The sequence below is a fragment of the Rattus rattus genome, chromosome 1, assembly GCF_011064425.1.
Source record: "Rattus rattus isolate New Zealand chromosome 1, Rrattus_CSIRO_v1, whole genome shotgun sequence".
NCBI classification, from domain to species: Eukaryota; Metazoa; Chordata; class Mammalia; order Rodentia; family Muridae; genus Rattus; species Rattus rattus.
This window is the reverse complement of record NC_046154.1, coordinates 28,177,907-28,197,262: the sequence shown is the minus strand read 5'-3', so window position 1 is coordinate 28,197,262 and position 19,356 is coordinate 28,177,907. Positions and strand designations below refer to the sequence as shown.

Genomic DNA, 19,356 nt, shown 5'->3' with positions numbered 1-19,356 from the left:
TGGCAAAGTAAGGATTGCATCTGATGGCCGAGAAGGAGTCTCTAGTCCCATCCAGGTGTGGCTTGAAGTATCTTTGAATTTTTCTACACAAATGCATGATCTCCCCAGTAGCTGACTGGAGGGGGGGGGTCCCAAACCATCACTTTGTCCCAGGATGCTGAGTGGGGGTCCTGAGCCGTCACTTTGTCCCAGGACAAAGTCACTATGTGGCTTCTGGAGACATTAGAAAAATCTAAAACAACAACAAAAATCTCTGAGGCAAGTGTGGGCATGCGCACCTTTAATCCCAGCTCGAAGGAGGCAGAGGCGGGTGGGTCTCTTGAATCTGAATCTAGGCTATTCTACATAGCTAATTCAAGACCATCCAGCGCCTTACAGTCTGTAAGCCACTCTAATAAATCTCATATATTTATGCTATAAGTTCTGTTCCTCTAGAGAACCCTAACACACTGTCTAAAACAAAAAACAAACAAAAAACCTGAATTAAGGGGCAGGATCCGTGGTGGGAGAGAAGAGAGACTGGGGTTGGAGGAGAGAGAAAGGCGCAGGCTGGTAGAGGTGTCAGGAAAGCTAAAGGAATTTTATTATTCATGGAGTTGTGGTGTGCACATGCACCCGTGGCTCTCGGAGGTCAGAGAAGAGCATTGGTACTTCCTCTTTCACCGTCCCCTTGACTGTTTTGAGACAGGCTGTCTCCCAGAATCAGAAGCTCACCATTTTGGCTAGCCAGCAAGCTTAACATATTGGCTAATTGCTGTCCCCGTTCCTCTAATGCTGGTGTTAACAGGCTCTTAGCCCCTGGGTTTTCTCTGCAGCTCCAGGAGTTGTTCTAAACTTTGGAAGGCAATAATTTTTCTTTTGGATAGGTCAGGGGTAGGCACAAAATACCATAGTGTTCCCTAGGAGTCCATCCCCATGTGCGTCTGTGAGGGGCTTCACAGTATATGTGTCGGCTCCCTCTCTCTCTGTGGGGTCTCTGTTGAAGCTGAATGCTTTCTGCAGGTCCTACCAACTGCTGGAGACAGCCAGGGTTTAGGTCTGAGAAGACCTTCGGGCCTGCTAAGTGAGTGGTATAGACTTTGACCACTGCTGCCTTGCCTTAGGTCTGGAGTGAGCTTCTCACAGCAGCTTTGAGTCTCGGGACTGAGTAGCTTCCCCAGACTAATTCACCCAGGACACCCCCCAACCCCACCCTGCTACTTTTCCTAACCTACCCTCGCTCCCCTCCCCCTTTGCTGCAGTATCAGAAGCATGCCTCATTCTGGAGCCCCTCTTTCTACCCCAAGAGCTCTGCGACTGCCCTACCCACAGCCGACAGCAGAGGGGGCCCTCTACCTTGGGATGGTGGTCCGGGCTGGCAGGACCGAGTCTGAGATGGGGGCGGATGAGAAAGTGGGAGGGTTTGAGCGGGGAAGGTGGGCGAGGGTGGGTTGCAAGTGGGAGCAACGAGAGTATGCTGGACCGGTGAACCAGGGAAAGAAACGGGGCTCTTGAAGGAACTCCTCTGGCTCAGAGGGCGCGGGATTGCCGCAGCCTCAGCGCTAAATGCAAATGATGCAAATTACTATGCAAACCTGCAGCTCCTCTCGGAGCCCACAACTTGGGTGGCTTTCCTAACGCTGTTGGGGTTGGGGAAACCGCAGTACACGTTTCTCCCAGGCCGCGGCTTTCTCCTGGAGAGACAGCAGAGGCATCGGGGGAAGAGCTAGCCTCTGTCCACCGCCGGGGCCTGCCCTTAGAGGTTCAGTTTGCCCTTCCATAAGCAAGGGTGCAAACGCGGCCTTCTGACAACTCGCCCCGGGGAGCGGGATATAGATGAACCCGGAAACCATGCATCCTGCCTCGGGGTATGGGTTGGGCATATGACCCCCCCCCCTTCTGCTCCTAGTTCTCAAGCCCTTTGCTTATCTCTTGATAGGGACCAGGAACGCAGCCTGGCATGACGTTGCTAGGGGGTGTGATCGGCGGTTGCTAGGTTCTAGGAATGTTGCTATGCAACGCCGGGCAGGGCCCTGGTTGCTAGGCCGAGGAGGAGTCGCCCGCTGCCCAAAGGGTTCTAGCGAACTGCGCCCGCCCCCACCAGGACCGGCATTGGCACCCCCAGGCTGGACGCAGTCTCTGGGGTTCCTTCCGGTTCACACCCTCTGTCACTCCGTGATCCTCTGGGCTCCAGAGCGAGGAACCCTGGGTCTTTGTACACGTGTCTGTGCGCCTGCTGGTGCAGGGGGGTGGGGGTAGAATGTCTCTTTTGAATTTCCATAGCAACTGCTCCCGTGTCACCCTACTGCTCCCAAAGGTTTAAGCAGTTGCGTTAAAATTTACATATATCTGCATGTCATTAACATAGAGGCGGAGCCGGAACTTGTTTGGGCAACTATCCCTGCTGGACAGTTCTCCTCGCACTGCTTTCATCCCGTCCGTTGGCCACCTGGACTGCGCATGCGTAAGTGATTTGCGTCTCCGTGTTCTTGGTTTGAGGTGGGTGGGAGACTTTTGACGGTGGTCATCAGTTCTGGTCCACTCACCTTACAGAACCGAAGACTCAGTTCCTTAAGCAACAATGTGACTTGTTAGACCCCAGTTCTGCCTTCCCTGGCTATGTCATCTTAGGTTTGTGCCCTTCTCTGTGACTCAGTTTCCTTCTCCGTAAATAGACGTACTAGTCTTTAACTCACTAAGTTATGTGAGGATTCGTGAACTGCAACTTTAGCTCACACTCGTTGATGTCCTGGTGCACAGTAGGCAGTGGATGTTTGTTTTCTGCCTCCCTCCTTAGAGCCCAGTTCCACTCAGAACTCAGATGTAGAGCAAATGAACTTCTTTTGCAGCTCCAGACATGGCAGGAGGAACTTCCAGATGTCAGGGTAGACCGGATCCCAGGCATGAGATGAGAACTATTGGCCAGACCAGGTTGGTGCACCATGAACCCTCTCCTCCACTCCACTGCTACTCTCAAGGCGTCCACGGTGTGGGGATCCCTTGTATTCTTCTTATCTGAGCACTGGAGTTTAAGGTGGTTGCTGCTGTAGCTGGCTGAGGCTGGTCTAAGGTGCCTGTGATGGAGTTGGGGTCAGAGCAAGGGAGAGTTCTGCACTTTCACTAAGAAAGGTCCGCAGAGCTGTGGGACAACTTCTTTGTCCTTCTTGGACCTCAGTTTCCCTCCACATGGGAGTCTCTGCTACAACCCGGGGTCCAGTGGGAGTGAAGAGCTGTCTTGCTGCTGCAGCAAACAGGGAGTGAGTTCCCCATTCTTGGGGCTATGCAAGCAGAGGTGAGGCTGGAACTGAGCAGAACTTTGAGCTGCCTCCTCAAAAGGTGGAGAATCCTTCCTGAGTCTGATTTCTGTCTTTCCTGTTCTGGTAGAGGCTCTCTTGCTTGCCTTCCATTCTCCCAGTGACCTTTTAACCGCAACAGGCCTGACTGCTAGAGCCACATGGAGGCAGAAGAGGCATTAAAGGGCAAAACCCAGTTCCACTCTGTACTGGGGAGAGCTCTTATTAGGCTTAATTGAAATAAATGGGATTGCTTCCCGTCTAGTGTAGACTGTGTGGTCGCGATGAAGAAGGGCGAAGGAGCCTGACTCTGATGGGTCACTTGGCTTCTGGGAGGAGATAGGACAATATGCGGACCATACCTTGTCTTTGCCATTCCGACCGCTGTATACACGACTGCGCTCTGCTGGCAGTAGACCAGCTCCTTCCCTGTAGCCACCTGTGCTCCACAGGTGAGAGTTCCAGGGACAGGCTGAGAACCTGGCAGTGCCCGGCTGGCTTGCCTGTGGCCCACTCTAGGGGCCAATTAAGTCTCTATCCCTAGCTGCGCCGATTAACAGCTAATAAGGCAGCAAGCACCTGCAGCTACGGAGGCGAATTAAGAGCAACAGTCGGCATAATACACAACCCCATAAGTGAGCAATTAACAACCGGAGAAAGATTAATAGAAGCAATTATGTCCTACTCGGAGCTCTGTAAATACGACTGTCAACCACTGGGGAATTCAGTCCAGTCTCACCTGGCCCCACCCCAGCCATAGCCTCTGCTGGCAGTGGAGACACTTGAGTTAGTCTGTAGAGGACTGGAGCCATCGACACACGGGGCACGCCCAGATACGTACACAAGTATATACACCCAGGCACACAGAGAAATGACCCATAGGACATAGCTACACAGACATACCCCGACCGTAAAACTCACATTCCCACAGATGGAGATGGAGAGACACGGACACATAGAAATCCTTCCAGAGAGACACATAGACTTGCAGGAAAATGCCCCCTGTGTCACAGAGAGACACTCCCATGTCACACAGACCTAGACATACACAGTATATGTGACATATAACTATGGAAACATAGACATATGAACACACAGCTTCATGCACGTGGCGTCATATTTGCACGCCGTGTTTGCCATCTCCTGAAGGCCACCTTGCTTAGGGCCGTCTTAGGGACAGCTAAGGCATGGGAGAAGGGAACTGAAGGTAGAAAGAGACCTGAGGAGACAGAGTGTGCATGAATATATGTGCAAGAGCGGTGCATGCGCTTATGTTTCTAAACGTTCACACATGCTGACGTGTGTGAACATGTTATCAGTTTGTAGATATGCTCCAACATGTCAGCATGCATGCACCTGTATATTTACATTTATTTACATTATTAACCTATATTGGTGTATCATGATGTAAACATAGATTGTGTATTCTTTATGTGCTTGGGTCTGGTAGATCTGTGACTCTGTGTGTGTGTGTGTGTGTGTGTGTGTGTGTGTGCATGCATACACATGACTTACACTCATTTCTGCATAAAGTACCATTGTACATAAGAGGGAATTTACATGGGACCTGTCTGTCTATAGGCTGAGTGTGGGGAGGATGCCTTGAGGAACGTAGGAACTCCCTCTGGTGATCCTTGAACCTGTGAAGCTGGAGTCCACCTCCTGGAAGTGGAGCTTGAGGAGAGTTAGGGATTCCTTAGGGGCTCCTTGGTTGACCTGGATTTCCTTATAGGATCTTTTAGAGCAGATGCTCTAAAGAAATGGACCTGAAGGTTCTATTGATCTGAAAGAAGTCCCATGGAAAACCCTCAGACTGGGAAGTTGAGGCAGGAGGATGATGTCTTAGTCAGTGTTACTATTGCTGTAATGAACATCATGGCCAAAAGCAAGTTGGGGAAGGAAAGGTTTCTTTGGGTTACACTTCCACATGAAGTCACACAAGGCTGGAACCTGAAGGCAGGAACTGATGCAGAGGCCATGGAAGAGGATGCTGACTGGCTTGCTCCCCATGGTTTGCTCAGCCTGCTTTCTTATAGAACCCAGGACCACCAGTCCAGGGATGGACCCTCCCACAATGGAATGGACCCTCCAACGTCGATCATTAATTGAGAAAATGACCTACAGCCAGACCTTATGGGGGTATTTTCTCAATTGAAGTTCTCTCATTTCGGATAACTCTAGCTGTGTCAAACTGAACTATGAGTAGCCATCACAGGTGGCAAGTTCAAGATCAGCTTAACCTACAGAGTGAGTTCTAGGCCAAAATTGCACAAACAAAACTACTATCCAAGGCTGGGAAGGTAGTTGAACTAGTCAGGTACTTGCTGTGCAGGCAATGGCAGCCTAAGTTCAACCTTCGGAACCCACAGTGCAAGAGAGGCAGTCGGGAACCTGGAGGCCGGAGCATCCCTGGCCTCACGGGCCAGCCAGCCTCACATAATCTGCAAGTCCCATGTTCCATTGAGTCACCCTGCCCTGTTTCAAAAACAAAACAAAACAAAAAGCAAAAACCAAAATGAACAGACCCTGGGAAACAGGGACTAAGCTTGACCTCTGGTCTTGACACACACACACATACATACACACATACACACATACACACATACACACACATACACACATACACACATACATACATACACACAAACATACACACATACATACACACATACACACACATGCACACATACATATACACACATACACACACATACATACATACACACATACATACACACACATACACACATGCACACACACATACATGCACACACATACATATACACACATACACATACATATACACACATACACTCATGCACCCACACATACACACATACACAATACACACATACACACACATACATACACACACATACACACATACACACACATATACACACACACATGCACACACACATACACACATACATACACATACACACATACATACACACACATACATACACACATACATACACACACACATACACACACATACACACATACATACACATACACACATACATACAACACACACATACACACATACATACACATATACACACACATACAATATACACACATACATACACACACATACATACACACATACATACACATACACACATACACACACACACACACACACCACTGCACACCTAACAATCACACAAACTAATATTGCATCCCCACCCCTAACTATCCACACCAAGTCTCCAATGTGGGACATACACCATCCTACACACAAATTCTATCGTGAAGGGATACAGGCCAATGTGTTAACATAGGAGGTCATGAATGTAGATGTTTGGAATGCTCCTCACAGGCACACCAGGACCTAACCACTCTGCCTTGGCTCTCTCACACACGGAATCACACACATAGGCCCACACACTGTCACTGTCTGAAGTGAGCCTAGGGCTAGACCTAGGAGCACAGAGGGTGTCCATTGGCAGGTCCCCCCACCTCCCTCAACCCCCCCACTGGCCAGAGGGTGGAAGCCACCAGCTCCCCAGAGGGCTCTCCATCCCTGCTTGCTGACAGGCAGATGCACTGAGGCCTGGCTGTGCTACAGGGATGGGGTAGAAATAAGACTGACGTGGTGGCCCACCAGCCTCTCCGCCAGCCTCCATGCCCTACACCAGGATGGACAGTGAGTTGTCTCAGAGCCACCCCTACACTGAGGCCTCTGCAGGAGCTACAGGATACAAAAGCACCTCAGGCTTACATGGACACTCACTCCCACAGGACTGAGGGAAGAGCCATCTCCCAAAGCCAGCTCACTCCTCCCCTGCTGACCACTGGCCCTTGAAAGTCAACAGAAAGTCAGAGTGACATAGACCTGGCGACCCCACAAATCTACCACAAAACATCTGCCTGTCGGACTCTCCCATAGTCTCAGTTTTCATTCATTTGTCCATTCATTCATTCATTCATTCATTCATTCATTCATTCGTCTTCTCACTTCTTCAGCCAATAAAGACATGAAGGAAACCATGACATTTAGTGACCCTGCTTTGCTGGATGCTGGCCTGGACATACAGAGTGGGTGAGGGGACCAGCAGGGATGAGTGGAAGGGTTATCCCAGACAGCTTCTTCCTCAGTTTCTTGAGATGAAAGAGGAGGGGCTGCTTCTGTAGCTGGAGGGGAAAGCACCGAATCCCAGGGTAATGGATAATAATAGCTGACACGACGCTCGCTCCTCGCTCGCTCTCTCGCTCGTATGCGGCGCGAGGCAGGGTTCTAAGTGCTTTCCATGAATTAACTCAGTACATCGTGCAGCAACCCACAGAGGCTGCTACTGTTATTAACCCCACTTGTGGTCACAGGGAGGTTAAGTAACTTGGCCAAGGTCAAACAGCTTGTCAGAGCCACCCCAAGTGTTTAAAACATTCCAAAGGAGGCCGCCAGTCCTCCAGCCCCTCCCCTATCCTGCGACTCCAGGGGCCTTCTGTGCGTGCCCACGGACACCTCTGCCTTTCAGTTCATGACTAGGTCCCCGTTCCTGCCAAATAGCTCCTCTTTGAGGTGGGGAGATGACCCCCCCAAGCTCTATTGGCTGGCTTCTGGCCGTCTGCAGGGGGAGGTGGAAATCTGGGGTCCCAGGTTGAGGTTCAGGCTATTCAAGAGGGCTGGAGTCCCAGGGGACACAACCCTTCGATCCTGTGGACTTGTAACCTTTAACTCTAGCTGAAAAGAGCCCAAGTGGAAGCATCTAAAGTAGAGGACCAGGGGAGAGACGTCTGTTGCTTGATCTCAGAGTCCTGGAGGTAGTTTATAGGTAACTAGCTGGGAGTGTGGCCAGAGAGTCCCAGAGTGTAACCAGAGAGTCAGTCGTGCTGCTGGAATTGATGGAGAGGGGCAGAAGTGGCTGAGTATTTCCTCTCCCATCTCAGCCCAGACCTTGACAACTTCAAGCTACTTGCACCCAGGAAAATACTTTGGGTCCAGTTCCATGCTGGAAGCCACGGTGGGTCTCTGAAGGAGGACTTAGTTCCTCATCTTGTCACCTCTCCCACTTCGCTCCTAATGCTCCTGCCCCGGGGGGGGGGTGTTAGGGAGGAAGTGAGGGTCCCAGGGCGGATCACCTGGAGACCCTCAGTGTCCCCCAGCAAAGCGTTGCCTCAGCTTCTCAGGGCCTCAGGATTCCTGCTCAGTCTCCAGAGGGTTTTTCACACAATTACCCAGGCCAGGAATTTCGATCCCTGGTGCCAGCGCGGCCCTTGTTATGCAAATGTAGGCAAATGAGATGCAAACAGAGCAGTCCCAGATTAACAGAGAAATCCCCAGCAGCTGGAGGAGTCACCGAAAAAGTCAGCTCGCTCCAGCTTCCCTGTAACCCCATGTCAGGCTTCACCCACCCGGATCCCCGAGGGCCACCATCCTATCCTTCTATCCTCTAGACCAGTGGTCCTCAACCTTCCCAAGGCCGCGACCCTCTGATAGTTCCTCACACTGTGGTGACCCCAACCATAAAGTTGTTTCATTGCTACTTCATAACTGTATCTTGGCTACTGTTATGAATTGTAATGTAAACACCTGTGCATTCTGTTGGTTTGAGGCGACCCCTGTAAAAGAGGACCCCCCAAAGGGGTCTCAACTCACAGGCTGAGAACTGCTGCTCTGAAAGCTGTCTTCTCAGACATAGGAAGGGATTCCACCCTTCCACCCTCTCTCCCCACATTTACCACATCGTGGCGGGAGTGGAAGTTAGTAGTGGTGTTTCCCAATCAATTTTGTTCATGTGGAAGAGGGAATCTCTCTCTCTCTCTCTCTCTCTCTCTCTCTCTCTCTCTCTCTCTCTCTCTCACACACACACACACACACACACACACACACACACAGGGTAGAAGAGTCCCTGCTAAGCACACACAAATACACTCATTCAGACCCAATTACACACAGCCTTGCCCACTGTCCTGTATAAATCAGCCCAAGTCTTTGCCTCTCCCTTCCCCTGACACACTATAAATTAAGCTGCAGTCATTCACAGGCTACAGTGCAGTGGGTCATCTGCCTGTTCCTCTCTCTGGGACCACAGGGTGAAAGGTACTCCCGACAGAAAGCCACTAGGCATGATAAAGACCGACCGGTAAGCAAAAGACCCCTCCCCGGGGCATGACCCTGGAGAAGGAGCCCAATGTGGGCAGTGCTTACCAGAGCCCTTGGAGGTTCTGGCTAGTGTCTGTGCCTGTGGGAACCTGGCCCCTGGCAGGCCCAACCAGTCCAGGCCCAACTTCTAAAAATAAGAGCCGAGGAGAGAAGCCTCTGGTTGGTTCTGTGGGAGCCTGTTGCCGTGGCAACCCTTCTCAGAGGCCTCCCTCCTGGCTGGGCTGCCCCGTTTGGCTTCAGGTCTCTGTGCCAGTCCCCCTGTGCTGGCCCCTCTGCCAACCAACCCTCTGTCCTGTCTTCCTTGGTGGGGGGAGCAGGTGTGGGGCGGGGGCGGCACAAGCCGGAGGACCTTGGGAACCCTGACGGAGCACAATGGCCTGTGTGTGAGACCCAGGCTGGGTCTGCTTGTGTGGAGGCTATGTGACAGTGGGGTGTGTGACTGTGTGATGGCCTCTGTTGAGCTGTTCCCTGGGTGTGCGTCAAAGCCTGTGACTCGACTGTCAGAGTCCCCGTGGGTTTGACTGTGCTTTGTTTCTGAATCTGCACCCATGTGTGACAGGAGGTGTCTGTGTGCTGAGGGAGGGACGTGGCTGTGGCTTCCTGGGAATGTCCCTGCCCTGACTCTTACCTTCTGGAGTTATGGGCGGACAGTATAGAGAAGGTTAGTGACCAGGAGTGAGCCAAGAGGTCAGAGGACATGGCGGGGGTTAACTTCTCCTAGGACCTGCTATCAAATTGCACCTAAACTCCAAGTCTTCTCTAGGTGGGAGCACTGGAATATCCAAGCCTAGGAGTTAAGGAATGTGTGAGTGTGTGTGTGTGTGTGTGTGTGTGTGTGTGTCTGTCTGTCTGTCTGTCTGTCTGTCTGTCTGTCTGTCTGTCTGCTAATGTGCACTACAGTCAGTCACTGGTGCGGCTCCCCTCCCCCAGCCCACCTCTTCTCTCCAATCAATCACCAAGTCTTGTCAAATCTGCACAATCACTGTTCCAGCAATCCCCTCTCATTTTCCTCTCTGCTGCATGGTCAGCCTAAGCCCACCCGCTCTTACGGGATAGTCTGCTGCTCTAGAGGCATCTTGTGTCGCCACACCCATACATCCGTGTCCATTCTGCATCCCCACAAGACTCCTCCTCATTTGACTTCATACGCAAGGCCATGGGCCTCCCCACACTAGATCCTTCTCCCACGTTCTTGCAACTCGAGCTACTGAGAGCTCCCAGGAGTGGTCGGGATGTCTCTGGTCTCCGTGTCTTTGCATATGACTTTCTCGCCTAGAACATGGACTCTCTTCCTGTGCTAGTCTCACTTTGGGACCCCAGGTGGACATTGCTTTTTGTTCCCAAGGTGGGCTTGTGATCTCCGGACATCCTGGCAGCCCTCTCTCCATACACAATGTCTCTGTCTCTGTCTCTCTTTATGGGATTGAACCTGGGGCCTTGCACATGCTACTGCTGAGCTGTATTCCTGGGCCTATGTTTACCTTTTCTTTTGAGACATGGTTTTACTGAATTGCCCAACCTGGTCTTGAAACCCAGGCATGACCTGCACTTTGAATCCTCCTACTTCAGCCTCCTGAGTAGCTGAGATTCCAGGCCTGGTTGCAGTGTGTGTGTGTGTGTGTGTGTGTGTGTGTGTGTGTGTGTGTGTGTGTGTGTGTGTAGGTCAGAGGTGACATCAGGTATAGACTTTTCAATTTATTTATTTTTCAATGTGTATTGGTGTTTTGTCCTCATGTCTGTGTGAGGGTGTCAGATCTTGGAGCTACAGACAGTTGTGTTACAGACAGTTGTGAGCTGCCAGGGGTGCTGGGATTTGAACCTGGGTCCTCTGAAACAGCAGTCAGTGCTTGTAACTGCTGAGCCATCTCTCTAGCCCTCAGGTGTCTTTTTAATGTCTCTCTCTCTCTATCTTATTTTTTTCTTCTAATTTTATTTTATTTTTCTACCTTTTTTTTTTTTTTTGATTCGGAGTCTTTCACTGACTTGGCAGGCTACCTGAGCAGTCCCAGGCACTCTCCTGTCTGTGCTTTTCTTTTAGGAATACAGGCATATACTGCTGCACAAAGTTTCTCACAGTGCGTGCTTGGGTCTCGAACTCAGATCTTTGAGCTTGTACACCAAGCACTTTACTGACCACCGTCTCCCCAGCCTGCATGTATTTCTAGTAACATTTCCCCTGAACATCTGTAGATTTGAAGGAAAGATGAAAGTCTAGGTTGGAACAAAGAAATCACCAATAAACCTGTCAGATCAACTGTGTTTATTTCTCTCAGACGGTCTACTCATTGATTACCTATTTTCTAGGCACATCCGGTGCCTTCCCCTTCCCGAAGTTTTTTTTCTTTCTTGCTTCATTTCTCTTATAGGGTGACCAGTCCCTCCCTCAGGTTGATTAACAATTCTTCAAGAACATGACTTTTAATGTTTGCACAATATTCTTCTATATGGATGGATCATAATTTATTTAACCAACCCTCTACCACTAGACGGCTTGTCAGTTATAATTTTTCATGGTTATAAATAATAGCACTGAACATTGTCGTGAGTGGTTCTCTTGGTTCTCTTTTGTTTATTTTTTTAAACACCTCTGGTTACTTCTTAGATTGAGTCCCTAAAAGTAAACCAATGGGGTGAAAAAAAAAAAAAACTCTTGACACCAACTGCCTAGTGGCCTTCCAGGAAAGTGGCTCTAAACCCCTTCATCCGCAGAGCCTCGCTTCCGGAACTTGAGCTGTCATCAGCTCTGCAGCTGTCTTTAAACAACAAAACAAAGCAAAACAAAAACCTGTATTAATTTCAGTCGGAGGAAACAGGTATTGTGCTGTTGTTCTAATTTGCATTTCTTTGGCTCCCGGTGAGATGAGCCCTTTGTATGCCTTCCTAGCTGGCGAACACCACAGGAACTATAATTATATCTGTACTCCCGGCCTCTGCCACACCCTCCTCAGCTCGAGGACTGGAGTGGGTGGGGGACTGAGTTCCTGGATTACCTGGTAGACTGAAGTGATTGGGACTCTGTCACCAGCCTGGGCTTCCGGCTAGCTCAGCTCTGAGACTTAACCAGAGCTTGATCTCGGGCCTGGGTTTCCTTGTGTTGAGTGGGCTTGAATGTGGCCCAGTGTGATGTAGGAAGGTGTGTGAGCAGCGGCTCACACCCCAGGGTGAGGAGACCACTTGTGCTAGTATTCGTGGACACAGGCTACCCCGGGGAAGGACCAAGGGGTAAGAATAGCTGGTTCCTCTCTTCCAGAGGCCTGTAGGTTCTCAGGGGTCTGCGTCTTTGTGCTAGTGTTAAAATCAGCAAGCTTTGTGTGTTGTGCAGTTTTTGGTCTATGCCTTTGGCTGGAAGGATTTAATTACTGTCTTCGGTGCCCACGGAACAGAGAGGGAGCACACCTCTCCCTGGGTGGCACAGCATCTCTTCAGGAGTTGGCCCTCTGCCACAGGAAACATCTTGGAGGCAAACCTCGGCCGGGGTGCCCTCACCCATTCTGGCTCAGGACATGTTCCAAGACAGACACGCACAATTTCTCTGCACATTACCAGCCTAATGATACTGTCGTTTGGAGTCTGGGAATGAGGAGAAATCGGCTTTTTCTCGGTAATTAACGTGAGTGATGGGCCCTGAGATGGCGCTGTAGCCCCCCCAAGTGAGAGAAAGAAGATCTCAGGAAAGTCAGCTGGGTCATCCCCCTGCCTCAAGGAAGGTCGGTGTTCCCGTGCTGACCTCTTCCTGGGCTCCCAGGGACTGAGCAGACCCCCTCCCCTATTATCCTTGGTTATTGGTCATTCCTCCAAGAATCACTAAACACTAAGCACTAAGACAGTCGAGAGTTTTCTATTTAAGGCTGTTACCCACAGTCCTTCACGCTGCAGTCCACATTCTGCCACTGCCTTCAGGGGGAACTGCCATTGCTTTTGGGGGATCCTCAACTGTAGGGATTGTGTCTGTCTGTCTGCCTTCATATGTGTGCTGGGGACCTGAACTTGGGTGCTCACAGTCCTCACACTTCCACAGCAAGTCCTTTATCTGCTGAGCCATCTCCCCGGGCCCTCCCTGTAGGGATTTTTTTTTCCCCTTCTGTATTTATTGAAGGCTGAAGTGAAAATGCCTGGGTGGGAGTGAGGGGAAGTCGCTCCTGCAGGCTTTGTGAGAATGTTCAGGAATAAGCTGAGGGGCCAGGGGCGGGGGCAGGGGTGGGCAGAGCTGGAAGGGGTTTGGGGCAAGGGTGGGCAGAGAGCTGAATGGTGACCCGGCTCTGCTTTCTAAGAGAAACTGGACTTGTGACATTCTCTCTGGATCTCTGCCTCAGTGTCCCCACTGTCCTCGGGGGGACACCCTGAGACCCACTCATTGTCCTCTCTAGTCACTCTCTGTCCTCAATGCTGGGCCATTCAGGGGTGATAATGTCAGCTCCCCATGCTTTGTCCCTGAACAGCTCAAACCCAACTCCAGGGACCCGGGGAGCCCAATGCACACAGCTCAGCTACAAGTGACCAGGGTCCAGAAGAAGGCTTCTACAGGGAGCCCAGAGGAGAGAAGAGAGGAGCTTGGGAAGGATATGGGGGAGCTGGAGGAGGGCCTAGGAAGCCACTTTCTGACAAGCAAGGGTTGTTGGCAAGCAGCCTGGGCTCAGGGAGCAGCAAGGACTCAGAGAGGGGCATGAGCCTGGCCCAGTTTGTATGTGGCATTCCTGGAGCACAAGGGAGGGTGGGAGGAAGGATAAAGGGAAGTCTGGAAGTCCCCAGGGAGCAGCCATGGAGGAGGGTAAGTCACCTAGCAGAGGGCAAAAGCTTGAAGTGTATTCTGACAGTTCTAGGGAACCACGGAGCCTTTAAACCAAAGGATATGGTTGGGTTTGGAAGCAAAGCGCTGGCTCAGAAGGGACATGGGTAAGAATCGGCGTGGGAGGGAGGGGCAGGGAAATGACATGGCGAAAGTGCTTGCCACAACCTGAGTTTGGATTCCCAGAACCTACATACAATGCCTGATGCCATAGTCCACGTTTGTAACTCCAGCACTCTAAATGGGCAAATGAGGGGTGGAGACAGATTTTCTGGAGTTCGCTGACCAGCTAGCCTGGAGTACATGGCACAGCTACAGAAACAAGAGAGACCCTGCCTGGATGAGGTGGGAAGGTGTCCTCTGACCTCCACATGCCACGTGTGCATTGTGATGTGTATGTGGGCACATGCACGCATGTGCACACGTGCACACACAAACATGCATATGTGCACATGCACACAGACACACCCGCACACACATGTGCACACACACACACATGCATACACACACACATGCATACACACACCCATGCATAAACTCGAGCTCTCGCACACACTCACTCCAGCATGTAGTTGGGAAGCACATATATGTTCTGGGGGCTGGAAGAGGAGTGAGAAGCTTAGGGATGGGAGGAAGGGAGACTAGCCCATGCTCCATGAATCTGAAGATGGGCTACGTGATCGCTGGTGGTCCAAGATGAGCCTCAACTGCCTCTTCCTCCCTCTTGGAACCCTCAGTGGCTCCCATAGGCTTCCAAGAAAATGTCCCGTAACAATGGTCCCCCATCTGTTTCTTTGTACTCCGCAAGTCTTGCTCCACTCCACCCTGTACTCTGGCCAATCATCTTCCACACTTGGCTCATTTCAGCATCTAGGCTTTTGCCTGTATTAATTATTGTCTTCTCCCTCACCCCACCTCGGCCATCTTCCCTTCTGCCTCCCACCTCCTCCATGAAGCCCACCCTATCTGTTCAGTTCCTTTCTCTCTTATTGCAGGTCTGGGTAGACCAGGCAGCCACCATGAGCAGTTGCTCAAGGAACCTAAAAGAAGAGCTGAGTCGTTGGTTGGTTTGGGGTGGGACGTCAAGCTGCATCCTGCTGGGGTCCTCTAGGGCCAGGGTGGGGGGAGCAGTCTCATCTACTGCTATCTTTCTCCCCAGCCAATGGAGCTTTGTTATTGCTCCAAATTAGGCACCAGTTCGCCCGTGTAATTGTTTGCTAATTGGCATGAAATCCTAATGTAATTAGTTGGGCCCCTTATCGGGGAGCCTGGGGAGCCAGAGGCAGTGGGGGGCCTCAACAGCACGGAGGGTCTGAGAGGCAGGGGACATGTTTGAGAAAGGAGCTGCCACTGGGGCTGGGACAAAGAATGGTGGAAATGTCAGAATCTTAGAGGTGAAGGGGCTTTGACAAGGCGAGCATGTGTCACCCATCTCACAGATGGGGAAACTGAGGGTGGGAAAAACTCCTGGGGGCGAGAAGAAGATCTGGATGTGACATCTGGCTTATTGCTCTATCGCAACCATTGCTGGAGGGGTCGGGGTGGTAAGGGCCGTGGATTTCTGGCACCTGTTTCCAAAGGTAGAGGAAGTGGATTGGGGGAGGGGACCCCACCCACTTTAATCTGCTGGCACAGAGCTCCGGTAAGATGTTTAGCATCCACAGCTGGAGGGACAGTTGGGCCCACGAAGCTCAGAGAGTTTCTCGCTGGGTTGTTGGTGAGAGACGGGTATTAAGAAGATGGGGCTGGAAGCCTGGCTTTCCTCCCTCCTGTGCCAAGCAGTGGATTCTCTGCCTAAACCCTAGGCTCCCTGCCTCTCCCTATCTCTCTGGAAAGGGTCTTGGAGAAAGTGCGGGAGCTTACTCCTCTTAGCCTGGCTTTGCTGCTTTTCAGCTTTTCAGCTTTTCTGGAGATGTGTGGAGAGCTAGCTCACTTCCCATTGGTAGTTTAAATTCTCTATCCTGGGAGCAATGATGCCGGGAGAACTGGCGAATGCTACAGAGCAGAGCTCCCCAGCTCGGTCCGTGCCAGTCCCTGGACAGGTGCCAGCATCCCACAGAACCCGTCTGAACACGAGGACCTCTTCCTAGAGATCCCAACCACACCCTGGCTGGAAGGGCAGGCTTAGGTATCACCCCAAATCCCAACAGCAGGGGAAGCAGGTTCAGAGGTCACTTGGGAAATCCGGTCAGACCTCTTAGCTCTCAGTTGGACTCCCGGACTCTAAGGTTTGCTAACAGCTGAGCAGAGACTGTAGAGAGAGGATCCTGCTTCAGCTGGTGGGCAGATGGGCTCTGATGGCCAGGGTGGGAGCAGCAGGCCCCTAGAAGGCCATCTAGAAAGGGGCCTGCTGTCAACAGCCTGGCCTGCTTCTCTCTCTCTCTCTCTCTCTCTCTCTCTCTCTCTCTCTCTCTCTCTCTCTCTCTCTCTCTCTCCCCTCTCTGACAGCAGCAGACAGACAGAGGCAGGGCTGGTCCCAGCGTTTTGGCTACATCGTCCTCACAGTTGACTCTCCTGCCTCTAGTCGCTCGTGCGCCCAAAGTTCTCCTCTGCAACGGTGCCCAGGAGTCCTTCCTCTCTAACTATTATCTTCCCTATCTCGGCCATTTCCTGGTCACTGTCTCTTCGATGTCCTGAAGGCGTCTCAATGCAGCAAGTCCAAAATAGAAAGATCGACTTCCCATAGCCTTTCCCCATTTGAGTAAATGACACACACCTCCCCAGGGCCTTTGCACCTGCAGTCTCCCCCCTATTTGGACAGCTCTTCCTCCCTCTCCTCCCTCAGGGGTCTGCTTAGATGTCACCTTCTCAGAGACAGCTCCCTTAGACACCTTCCCCAAGCAGGCCCCCTGTGCTCTGTCACTCAACCTATCATATTCCTTTCCTTTGTCCTTGTCACACATACTCCTCCATGAGCCAACTCTACTCAGCCAGCTCTCCAGCCCCTTTTGCGTTTTGTTTTGAGACAGAGCCTCACTATGTGGCTCTGACTTGGACTCTCTGTGTAGACCAGTCAGGCATGGAACTCAGAGAGATCCACCTGCCTCTGCCTTCTGAATGCCGAGGTTAAAGGAGGGCACCCCACGCCCGGTTCCTACTTGTCTCTCTCTTTTTTTTTTTTTTTAAGATTTTATTTATTCATTTTATATATGAGCACACTGTCACTGTCTTCAGACACACCAGAAGAGGGCATCAGATCTCGTTACAGATGGTTGTGAGCCACCATGTGGTTGCTGGGATTTGAACTCAGGACCTCTGGAGGAGCAGTCTGTGCTCTTAACCGCTGAGCCATCTCTCCAGCCCCCTACTTGTCTCTTAACACATTTTTATTTTCCTTTTTTTTTTCTTTTCTTTTTTTCGGAGCTGGGGACCGAACCCAGGGCCTTGCGCTTGCTAGGCCAGCGCTCTACCACTGAGCTAAATCCCCCACCCCTTATTTTCCTTTTTTATAATGCCTCTATCTGTGTGACGTATGCGAATGTATGCTCATATATGTGTGGGAAGGCATGTGCTCGTGGATACATGCATATTCATATGCATGGAGAAGCCCAAGGCTGACATTCGGTGTCTTCTTGAACCATTCCTCCCTCCCCCACCCTTAGTCACTGAAGCAAGGTCTCTCGACTAAACCCAGAGCTGACAGAAGGCTAGACTGTTTAGCCAGCTCCCTCCAGGGAGCCCGTGTCTCTGCCTTCCCTGAGCTGTAATCACAGGCAGGCTCCCTTGCCCACTGGGCATTTACCTGGGGATGGAGATCTGAATTCTACCCCTCACATTTGCAAGTGTTTCATTTACTGAGCCATCGATGCGATTCTGTCCTGTCCGAAACCATTCATAGCTTTCCTTTAGTTGCAGAATAAAACCCACCTTGGGTTTTGCTCACAAGGCTCTCCCTGATGGATTTCCAGTTGAACCTTGCTTCATCTAGACTCCTCCAAATGCGGGCACACACACACACACACACACACACACACACACACACACACACACAGGGCCTTTTGATCAGTGCTCCCTCACGTCTATGGCCCTGCATTTACAAGTCTTCATGTAGGCCTGCTGGTTCTCAACCTTCCTAATGCTGCCACCCTTTAAGTACAGTTCCTCCGGTCGGTCGTGGTGAGCCCCAACCATAGAATTATTTTTGTTGCTACTTTGTAACTGTAATTTTGCTACTGTTACGAATTGTAATGTAAATATTTTTTGAACATAAATGCTTGCCAAAGGAGTCACAACCCACAGGTTGAGATCCACTGATTAAGGCAATCAAAGTTGCTAGAGCACAGAGCCTCAGGGCCAGCCCTGAGCTGAACCCTCCTGGAGCAGTGGCTCCTTCTTCTCAGAATGCTGCCTATCTGTCAGGGGAGGAGCCTTGAAGCTGTGGTTCCATCTCTAGGACCTCCCTTCTTGTACATGGTCATACTGATGTCCCTTCTTTGTGTTCAGCTAGGTCTCTTGGGGGCTCCTACATAGAGGCAGGAAGCAGCCTCTGTCCTTAACCTAGGACTAACTGTGGATTTGCACCTTATACAAATGGCTAGATTTGAACTCTGCCCTTGCTTGTGTCTCTTGTTTGGGGTCCTCAAGGTTCAGCCTAGAACATGACCGAAGAGAGGGGCCATCAAGTCACTAAAGGCTGCCCTATTCCCTGGGACTTTGAGCCTTGGCCCTCTTCTTCCTCAGAGACTCAGACTTGGGATGGTGAGGGTCAAATGGTTGGAGTGTATAGATTGTCCTGAGTCTTCTGGTGTGTGTCTGTGTGTGCGTGCGCGTGCGCGTGCGTGTATGTGTTTGTACTCTTGGGTATCTTAGACTTCTGTGAAGATAGTGCTTGGGGTCTGGGCACCGCTGTTTCTGGTCTGTGTAGTCCTTCCTGTGTTCTCTATGCAGAGTCTCCAGCACAGCCATAGTCAGCCAAGATCTCACAGCAGCAAAGGCCCATTGCCCAAGACAGATGAGCTACCCTCATGCCCTCAAGCCAGCAAGGTGGAGAAACTAGCTCCTGGGGCCCCTCCCACTAACAGCCCATCCTCTCCGGCTGTTGCCTCCCAAAAGCCTATTGAGTACATGGGTCATTGCTCAGCCCCTGGTGGAGGGGCAGGCCCAGGGCTGTGTCCCATTCAGTATCCAGAGAGGGTAGTGGGGAGTGTGGCACTGGCTGCTTCTCCCTCTTGTTCCAGTACTTC

At 51.2% G+C, this 19,356-nt stretch overlaps 1 protein-coding gene across 1 annotated transcript in view; it reads left to right on the top strand.

Annotated features, from left to right (window-relative positions):
- Positions 1-2,352: 2,352 nt before the first annotated feature.
- Adgrb2 (adhesion G protein-coupled receptor B2) overlaps positions 2,353-19,356 on the top strand; it is a 62,985-nt gene continuing 45,981 nt past the window's right edge. The window contains exon 1 of the mRNA XM_032897024.1: positions 2,353-2,443. The gene's annotated coding sequence lies outside the window, so the exon portion shown is untranslated. The remainder of the gene's footprint in view (positions 2,444-19,356) is intronic.